The 11,159-nt window shown below is 38.6% G+C and overlaps 1 protein-coding gene across 1 annotated transcript in view; it reads right to left on the reverse strand.

Annotated features, from left to right (window-relative positions):
- MYO10 (myosin X) overlaps positions 1 to 11,159 on the reverse strand; it is a 242,585-nt gene that overhangs the window by 175,262 nt on the left and 56,164 nt on the right. The window lies entirely within an intron of this gene.

Raw genomic sequence — 11,159 nt, forward strand, 5'->3', positions numbered from 1 at the left:
TATTCTGGCTACTTAAACCCTCATTGATGATAGAGTTGTTTAAATTGGCTGGGATATGTGTTCTACCTCCTAAAGAAGAAGGCAGCAGAAAAAGGATACTGATAGCTATGTGGAGAGTGACAAAGGGAAAAGATAATTGGCCTGAATTAGTAAGATATGAGAAAGGAAAATATAAATTAGCAAAGAAAGAATTAATTGCAATACTGCATACGGCTCTAAGTCAAGAATTAGTAACAGAAATAGTGCAATGTAAACGGGCAATACAAACTGCATTAGAGGATAAATTGAGACAAAAGAAAGAGCAGGAAAAAGTAGTATTTCAATTTACTACTAAAACTCTGTCAGCACCACCTCCGTATCCAGAAGTGGAAGTTAACCCAGTGGTTAAAACAGAAACTAAGACAACCCAGGGACCACTTGTTGATGGAGAACAGCCAGCACCAATTACTACTACTGTAGTAAGTTTGAGAAATTTTACTATGGAAGAACTAAATAGATTAAGACGCCTAGTTAGACAATCATTTGGTGGCGGGTTCCTGAGAAGTCTGATGAATATTATTAAGGAGGGAGAAGAGTTTACCCAGTTGACAACAGAAGAGGCCAGAATAGTGTATTCTTCTTCACCTCAACATGTAATTCCAGTGGTAAGACCACCTTGGAATGTTTGGAAACAAGGTCAAGCTCGCCCAGAAGTTGATTATCAGTACATGATATGGTAGCATACATGGTCAGCAAGACAGGGAGGTATGCAATTACTAGAATCATTGGTGCATCCAGCTAGAGGTCCAGATGAATTATATCATTTAGTCCTTGCAATTTCAGCAGCAGCTACATTTACCTCTACTTGGACACAGGAAGCAGGAGACTGGTCACATGACACAGCAACCGTTAGGCATCCTAAAATTATAATTCAAAATTGTGATATTGCTAAAGACATTAAGACTCTCATTCTGTCAAGTGGAGGCAGACAAGTTAGGCCAGTCATGGAAGGAGTTTGGGCACTTTGGGGGAAAAGAGAGGACAGAGAGGATATTTAACCTAGAGGAGAAACTAGTAGAAAAAGTAGATTTCAGGTGTCTGTCGTAAATAATTCTGGTGCTAGAGGACAGGCAAATAGAAATTGGAGAGGACCACCACCTAAAACCCCATTTTCAGGAGGATTTGACCCAAGAAGAGCGGCATGGTGGAGATTTCTCCAAGATAAAGGAGACAATATGAGTGCTTGGGATTGTAAACCAGATTGGATGCTAGAACATAGAGCCAGACAACTAGGATGGAAAGATCAACCTCAACCCATGTCTAGAAATCAGGAACCAGTAAAACAACTGAATATAATTCAGGAGGAGATAGATCCAATAGAGCAACAATGAGATTGCCAGGAGGGGGTTTGTTGTCTGAAACAATACATAGGACAACTTTCTCTGGCAATAGAACCCCAAAGGAAAGGAGATTTTAGACCTTTTGCAAAATTAAATTCGGAAGGAGAAACCTTACTGTTTTTATTAGACTCTGGAGCCCAAGTAACGGTTGTCAATAAAGGAGGAAAACTTACGGGTAATTATACTTCAGTATCAGGGGTCACAGGAAATTGTATAGTGCAAGAAGTAGAGGGAATATTGGAAGACAGAATGGTAAGAATTTATAGAATACCACAATTAAAACACTGTATATTAGTAATAGATTGTATGAAATATCAATTTAATACATTTGATTTAAAAGTTTTAGAAAATACAGGTGAAAATGAAGTTGATGCGGCCCAAGCACCAGTTATACCCTTAACCAAGAGTGCAATTTATACACCTCAATTTCCAATTAAGAAAGATGTACATGCAATTATAGATCAATGGTTGGTAGATTTCCAAGGAAAAGGAGTTCTTCGTAAACAAATCAGTCCACATAATTCACCAATCTTTGTAGTATTTTCAGGAAGTAAACCAAGAGTAGTTGTAGATCTACGAAAAGTTAATCAATCAACAAAATTTTTGGGAGGAGGAGCTGTAGCCCATAAACCCAATATGGAATTAAAAGTGAGAAAAACATTAGGGCAACTGATCAATCCTTTTATGGCAGTATTGGACTTAAGTCAAATGTTTTATAGTATTCCACTGTGTGATCCGGAGAGAATAATGACAATTACTTGGAAGGGAGTACCGTATGGGTTTACGAGATTACACATTGGCACAACTCACCAAGTATAGCATCACAGAGTGTAAATAATCTAGTGCAGGGCTTGGAAAACGTATTTGTCTATATTGATGATATCTTTATATGTGGAGAAGGAAAACAAGATTGCCAGGAAAAAGTACAATTAGTCAAATGTAAAGTACAAAATCAGTTTCAAATTAATCCAGAGAAAGAACAAACGGTATCACAAAAGGTTGAATGGTTAGGAAAGATTTGGACACCAGTCAGTATTAAAGCAGATTTAGCATGGCAAGCTAAATATCAGTGGCAGAGGGAGATAGAAGTTCCAAAAACTAAAACAGAATGTCAAAGGATTATTGGCATATTAAACCAATTATGAAAGCAGAATGGAGAAGTACCTATTTCAGTAAAATTAATTTCTGCAGGAATTCGTAAAAGCGCCAATTGGGGAAAACAGAGTTTGATAGATAAATTAACAGAAGGAACCAAGATTGCTAATCGAATATTACACACAGCATTAGAATTATTTCACCCACAGAAGGATGTAAAAGCTGATGAATATTTATTAGTATTTCAAGGAATTTATCAAATCAAAATATTTCAAGAAGGAAAATTAATTTGGATTACAGAAGCCAATATTCCATCTGCATGGAAAATTCTAACTTATGCAGAGCAAGAAGCATGTGCTTTAACCAAACACGGAAATGATTTATTAGAATTAGATATTCGACAATATCGAATCTTTACTCAATATTTAGATTTACAGTTATTATGGACTTTGGAATGGAATTATATTTGGCTAAGATTTGCTAAGTTAAAGATTGCTAAAAAATTAGAACTTTTTATATCATGTATTAAGGAGTTCAAAATGATTCAAGCAGATTCATACTTGTCAGGATTTGTAGAGTGGCAATGGGCTAAGTTAAATGATGATGGGATTCCTTGGATATTTTCTGATGGAAGCAATAAGGGATGTGTAATGGTATGTCAAAAATGTAATATGCAGCAGAGAAAATATAATGGCGATACTGCTCAGTATAATGAAGGATTTGGAATACTGATTGCATTGCAACATTGTGCAATTAATCATAAACAAGATCAAGTTACATTAGGATTAGATACCCAGTATGGAATAAATCGATTACTGATTATTCATAAACCTGAATTGGAAGAAATAACACATAATCACCAACAATTATGGGTAGATATTAAAAGGGAAATACAAAAACTAGAGAAACAGGTTTTATTACAAAAATTTGTATCTCATACAGATGAAGTATTTGATCAAATAATAGAACCAGCTTGAGATATGACGACATTAAATTCTGATATTGAGAGGGCCAATAGAATTATGGATAACCATGAAAAATTAGGACATTTAGGACCAGTAAGATTGTACCATTTGATAAAGGAGTATGAAACGAAAGGACCAGTACCTACGGTTCAGCAAGTCAAAAATGTTTTGAGATGGTGTGATATTTGTAACAAATGAAATACACAAGTCACACATAATAAATGGCAGAAGAATGCATTTGATCTCAATAAGTATGTTCAAAATGAAGTTTAGCAAATAGATCATATAGGACCATTACAGGGAGCAAAGGATTATAAATATGCATTAACGTGTATCGATTTGGCAACTAGAACATTGAAGGTTGTTCCTCAGAGGAATTTGAGTGCAAGTAATACAGTTAAAGCATTACTATTATGCTTAGCGAGTAAAGGACAACCACAAATAATTGTGTGTGATAATGGATCGGCATTTATTGTGAAAAAATTTAGGAATTATTGTGAGAATTTATATCCTTGAATTCAAATCCAATACGTAGCACCATATACACCGCAGAGTAATGGAGTGATTGAAAGAGCCAATGGAATTTTTTAAAACTTTGTTACGGAAAGAACTTAATTCAGAAAATTTTAAAGGATGGACTAAGATTTATTTAGAATGTGTAATCATGTATAACATGAGTTATGGTTTAAATTTTATACTGTATGCTAAGGAAATTCCTCAGCAGAATCATCATAATGTGGTAAAATACCCAAAAAATACAGATGTTTGGTTTAAAATACCTGGAACCAAAGCACGACAATTACGAAAAGTTTATCAATGGTATTCACCAACTGTTTTACAAGTCATAGATCAAGAGGGGAAAATACAATGGGTTCATATAACAAAATGTAAATTTGTTACCAGTCAAAAGTAATGAGAAGCGAATCTTCCCATGTGTTTAAATTTCAGAATGAAGATAATCTGTGCAATTCTGATCGTCATTATAAGACCAATGATCAGTTCAACAACGATTTTCGGGAAGTGTGATTATTCCATCAAATTGCAATACTCCAAATTATTCGGGACTCATTTTGCCTGTATACTTGGAGAAGACCTAACAAATCTTACCACACGCCCAAATACTCACAACTTTTATTCATCCAACTTGACATGGACAAATTGGACTGGATGTTCTTTCAGTAACAGCTGTACACCTAAGTTAACTGTATTATCATCATGGGAATGTAATATTTATACTTCTAGTATCACCAATGAAACATCAGCGTATTATTTATTTAATGGAGGGGTGGAAGGAAGCGAAACCTGTAGCATTAATTGTGCAAATGTTTCTTTATTAACATGGGATAATCAACAAGAACAATATTATATGAGTGTCATACATCCAGGTACAGTGAGACCATGGAATTTTATGGATTTTTATATGCAACAAGCTAATGTATTAACAAAGGTGCATTTAACTTTTCAAAACAAACTCAATTGTAGTAAGTATTTATCATCACTCTCTCCTACGAGAAAGCGAAGGGATTTAATTAATTGGGAACAAACACATAGACATAGACGAGGTATTAATGTTGAATCTACTTTACAAAATTTACAAGATGCTGTACTACATCTTACAGATGTCAGTAGCATGTTACAAAAAAGATTTGGAGAAAAGAAACAATGTATTTCGTGCTATGCACCTAGCATTAAATGAGTCTTATGAAGTTTATAAAAACCGGTCAAGGGAGAGCAACTTCACTCTGTGTCTATGGGGAATACCGGAAAAGGATTTACAGGGCGAGGAAGAACGGAAATATTCATGTGGTTATCCTGCATCTACTAAAAGATTTTTTAAATGTATTCCTTGGTCTCATCAAGCGCGAAATTTAGTAGTTACACAGCAAACCGAATGTTGGTTAAAGTATACTAATTGGTATCATGTATCATGGCCTTTTCACACAAACGGATTAGAAGGTATTATATGTAATCATTGGAATTTTACTCTTGCCACATTATGTGTAAGAGCAACCGCCCATCCTTATGTTAAAGGATTTTGGGAGATTGCTAGTTGGAAGAATGAGACTGAATTGTTGACAGATATTCCAAAAATGGAAGAAGGATTTTGGTATGACTGTTTAAATGACACAGTTTATATATGTGTTAGTGGTACAAAGTTCAGTGTAGTCCAATCCGATATGACTTTATTACGTAATTCATGTTGGTATTCAAAATACATGATTATTTTGTTATCTTCTGCTAATGATACAGTTTTACCGCTGTTTTGTTTTAAGAATTCCACCAACATTAGTCTGACGTCACATTTATGTTTTCCTTTACAACCCAAGGAGTTATTTAGAGTAGGTAATACAGCAGCAGCGGAAGCTGCGTTGAATATTTTTACTAAACAGTTATCCATTCACTGGAAAAACACTCGTGAGAAAATTGCCAATCTTTCAGAAATTGTATTTACAGATAATACCGCACCATCTTGGTTAGTTGCAGTGACCATGTGGTTGAGAAACACGTTTGGAGCTGTTGGAGATTTTTATGGAATTTTCTTTGGAATTTATTATTTGGAAGATGGTGGTATTACCTTGTAATTGGCTTCATAGTAACTGCTATTATAGTTCTACTTCCTAAAGTTTGGATGTATTTAACCTGCTGTTGGTCTAAAGGAAAGCAAGTTGACATGTTGGAAACAGAACTCTTGTTAGATGAGGAAGAAGAAGAAGAGATTTATGTTTCCAGAAAATTCAAGTACTAATGATTACCAAATTTGTGGTCATCATGGCACTACTTTGCTAAAATTAACTGTATAGTTGTTTTTGAAGATTTAATGCACAAATTTTATCAAGGAAGAAGAGGTGATGTGAGATGGTATAAGGCTAGGCCTTACAATGACCAAACTCCCAGAATGCTTCAAGGAGGTTGAGGAGTCAGCGATTGACATTCTGGTATATCACTATCTGACCCTTGGATAATTGGTGCAAGCAGTGTGATAAAATTTGCAAAAGTAGCTTTGTATTGCGTAAACAAGAAACCGCAGATACTCTGCAAGTAGAATACTCAGCATCAAGCACGCTTTAAGAGGATATATGAAAACTGCAAAATAGCAGCATGAACCCACACATATCCACTTGGCAATATTATAATGATGGTATAAGTAGATTATAATGAAGTAGAATTTGCATTAAAAACGAGAACTCATTTTAATAGGAAGCATAAAAATTGCAAAATATTTAAAATCTTGTAACATGATTTGTAGACTAGAAAATAACTATGTATTAGTTAGGAGTTTATGAGATGCGTGACTTCAATGGAATTTTGCACCTGTGCCGGTTTGGTATCTTTACCTCAAAAGATATTGGAGCGATTTCGAGTCTGAGCTGAGTAGCCGCACCTTGATGCCACTTGTTGGTATTAAGAAAGCAAGGGCTTAGCAAAAGACTTTAAGTTTTTACCGTTTTGTGCTTAATAAAATCCAGAATTGAATTCAGGTCTGAGTCTGTGCTTAATTAAGCCTTAAAGTCATCGGTACAAACTCAAACGCCAACCTAAAATCTGTGGGAGGCTGTCTACTTCACCCTGCCACTCAGCACAACCCCATCTATATTTGTACTCACATTTCTTCATTCTACCATTTCCATAGTCTTCCAGATTCTCTCTCCTGGGTCACTTTTTGGTATCATGCACTGACTCATCTTCATGCCTTCATTCCTACCATATCCCAGTGCTCTGAATGACTCCCTTCTTGCAGTTTCAGTTTCTAGCATAGGGCTTCGTGAGCTGGAGAAGTAAGGTAGGTTTGGCTCTTCAGGAATTACAGCTGGCTTGAAAACACCCAATGGGGAAAAATGCCTGTGTTTGCAGCTTTCCACGTCCCATATTCTTAGTGACATAACTATCATGCACCTTCCCTGCCCAGTCAACACAAGTGCCAGAAAAAACATTCCTTCAGAGCTTGATTAAAATGTAACCTTTCTGTTAAACACGCTAAGTAGTAAGGGCTGCACATGGAATAGGCCTCACACCCCTTGTTCTAAAAAGAGATCAGGTAGTTGCCACTGCATCAAACCTGTTTCTTTTTCCTTGCAGTGCCCAGATTCAATTAATACTCCAAGGATTCACTGTATAGATGCTCTAGTTCCAGAGTAAGAGCAACCATGAGGGAGATGTGTGTGTTGGGGGGGAGGGGGAGGAGAATGGGGGAAAACTACTGTACTTCATAAGAGTGTATTCCACCATACCAATTATGAAAGCTTTCCCCATGAGAACAAGCCCTTAGGCCCTTTATGCTCAGTTAACCCATATTAACTGTGTGTATACATTTCAAGAGAATTGGCTAAAACTACATTAAAGCTCTGTATAGACACTCATTTAGGACTGAAGCAACCTAAATTTGCATTCAGCTTACTTTTGCCAAGAGGGCACCCAAATGATCACTACCCCTTGTTAGAGAGACCTATATAGTCCTGTAGCTTTGGAGCTGCAGAACGGCTTTTGGGAAGATCCTAACAGACCAAGGGAAGGAGGAACAAAGAAGTTAAGTGACTTGCCTCATATCAAACAACAGGTCAATAGCAGAGTCAGAACTATATCATGTCAGAACACATCATGGAAGGAGGTCTCATCGTTGTTCTACTGGACAAGTTGAAATAGAAAGCAAGCTCAAATAAGTACAGGAGATTTATTTCCAGACCCTCTACAAATTATTTCAGGTCTAAGTTTGATAGGATGATTAACTGATCTCAAGTGGTCTGCAGCAGTGACATCCACTGGACAAAAAGTAGCAACTGCTCTGTCTAGCTCCATATAGTCTCAATGTGGATTTCAATAATTAGCCAGAAGAAATTGCCACATGGTGAAAAATTATGTTTGCAGACAACACAAGGCACTGAATGAGAACTCATCAGCTGGCAGAATTCAAGTGAAATGGTTTTGTTTAATGGCTCTGGTATAAACAGTAAGAGAAAACAGCTACAAAAGAAGGAATCCAGTAGGATTTGAGTCAACTGCCCTGCTACCAAGTGTTGGAACAACCCTCTTCAATAAGCAGTCCCATATATTGTACCAGCTCCACTGAGGCACAACAGAACAATTAGTCTCACTTTTTTTTCTTATTTTCTTTTTTAATTACAGGCAGCTGAATGGACGTGGGAAAGTTATGTGCTTTGTGAAATGTTACTAATGAAACTTGAAGGCAAATTCAATTCTGCTAGTATTTCCCTGTATACTATCAGTCATCACTGCAAAGCAAGTCCTACTACTATGTGGGCTTTGCTTTAGCAATAGGTTGCACATTGAAGAATTTTAAGATCTAGGGCAAATAAAGCCTCCTATAAGCAGTGAGATTGTGGTCATTTCCGGGCTGCTGTAAACCAGCAGGAGCAACCAGTGCTCTGACACCTCAGTTTTGCAGTTCTAGAAGTCAAGGAAAAGTAAACACAGCTGCTGATCTCCTTGCCTTGCTACACCTTTCCATTGACCCTGAACTACTTACAAGGATAAAGGGCACCACTATCATTTGACAAAGAGCAAATGGTGAAAAATCTTCTGCAGGGACTTCTCAGTTCCAGTCCTTCTCTTTTTAGCAGAACCACTCCAGATCAGTTGCATGCAGTGCCCTCCATATCCAGAAATGGGAGGGGAGAAGAGGCAAGATTTTGCAGACTGCTACTCTATAAGCCCTTTCTTCACCCCTTTGCCAAATTGTCCCTCATAACCTCCTCCCTATGGCTACTGCGAGAACACGTGAATAATTTGCACCTACCCAAACTGCTAGTTTATTTTCTCATTTACATGTGCTTGTTTGGCTTGAAGCCTTCTAGGAGAGGCAAAGACAAAACATGGTGCAGTTCCAGCTACTGGCAGGGACAAAAGGTGCTCTGTATGTGAGTGCACGCTTAAGTAATTAAGTCACACTGTAGCAGCACCAGTCTGCTGTTATTTATGACACTGATATTAAGCATGACTAGCAGGGGACCATTCACTTGGAGAAAGCAAAGCAGGTAACGGCAGCATAAAATAAAGCAGAACACAGCTAGGTTTGTTACAAGTCTCTTGGGAAATTTTCCTGAATTAAGTTGCTGTCCAAAAATTAAGTGCTTTCCCACAGAAGTCACTGTGAAAACAGAGGAGCATTTCTGCAAGGTGCCACGTGCCCAAAGCTCCTGAGGGTAACAAGATGAAAGTCAATTTGGTTTTTCAGGTACAGGTCCCAAACAACTGGACCATCTGCACTGGGAGGAGAGAAAAACAGGATGCCTAACGGGAAAAAAACTTTTTCATCATAAAAGCAGGATTTTCACAAAGCCACTTTAAGCAGCCCTGTACTACAACCGCAAATCACAAGTAGTCCATGGTGCTGCCCTAAAAGAGGGCATCGAATGTATGGTCCATGGAGTCATCACCCCTGGCCTCAGAGGCTCCTGGCAGGCCACAGGACTAGCAGCTCTGCTGTAGCATCTGGAGCTATGGGGCCCACAGGGCACATTCAGACTATGGGTCTCTTTGTGGGCCAGTTCCAGACCAGGAACTGGTGATAGGGGCAAGTGTGGGCTGTGTCAGCACAGCCCTATTTAGCTTAACACCATTTGTGTAATTGCCCATCACTGGTCCTGCTACCACCTCCTAATCTGGAACCGGCTTGCCAAGAGCCCTACAGTATAGATGTGTTTGCCTTAAAACAATCTGGTCTTTTCACTCTACCTCAGGAAATCATTCATTCAAAGCCATTCTCACTGTATTTTAATCACTCACTCCTGATTAAATACTGTGGCCCTTTTTCCTATAACGCACATAATCCTGCCTGCTCAATGAAGAAGGCTGACTGAAAGCCTGGCTCAAAAGAAACACATTCAGATCTGGGATAGAAGTTCAATAAAACAATTTAACTTTAAGTCTGATACTACATCCACTCAGGTTTATCTTTAAATGATTTCAGCCATTTTGAAAGCAGTTTATGTGCACTGAACTGCTATTGTGCTACTGATCTGAACTGGTTTCCAATTACTTGCATTCGTTTGTGCAATTTCTGTCCCTAGCCTCAGTGTCATAGTACCGTAGCTTTGAGAGGCAGGCAGATGGTGATGTAACTTGATGCACAGGCAGCGTGCTCCTCCCTACTTGACACGCTGCACAGCAGCAAAGACAACTCAGCTGCTAGTGCCAACAAATTCATACGGCACTGATCCAAGTGCTAACTGGCTGACCTAAAGCAGAGTGCTGACAAGCACTAGGCTGCCACGCTTCCTCTACTCCATGTAGGAATGAAATACACTGAAACAATGCTTTAAGCAGCCCTGTACTACAGTCCCTGGAAATCCTCAGTCCCTGGAAAAATTATGCAGCAGATCCTCAAGCAATCCATTTTTAATGGATCTGGAGTGATTAGAAGGGATTCGGACTTTGTTTGCTATGGAAAAATGCAGATTTTCTCCTTGAAAGGAGAAAAACCTGGGAAACTGCAGGTTCCCCCTTACAGGCTGGCAGAGTTCCAGCCTGCTAGTGGCACAGCATTACTCCATGGCAGCACGGCTGGAGCAGGGGTACTGGCAGCAATGGTGGCAGCAGCAAATTCTGCCACCCCTCTCCGCCCTCCCATACCAGGTTCCACCAGTTGAGCTGTGGAGGTGGCTCCTGCTCTGAAGGTGCAGCCAGGCTGCAGCCCAGTGCCCCACTGTGGACACATCAATTGGGGGGGGCGGGGGCGGGGGGCGTGGGGGAACACACACAACAA

This window comes from Gavialis gangeticus, unplaced genomic scaffold (assembly GCF_001723915.1).
Source record: "Gavialis gangeticus isolate Ggan-Ray unplaced genomic scaffold, GavGan_comp1, whole genome shotgun sequence".
In the NCBI taxonomy this organism is placed as follows: domain Eukaryota; kingdom Metazoa; phylum Chordata; order Crocodylia; family Gavialidae; genus Gavialis; species Gavialis gangeticus.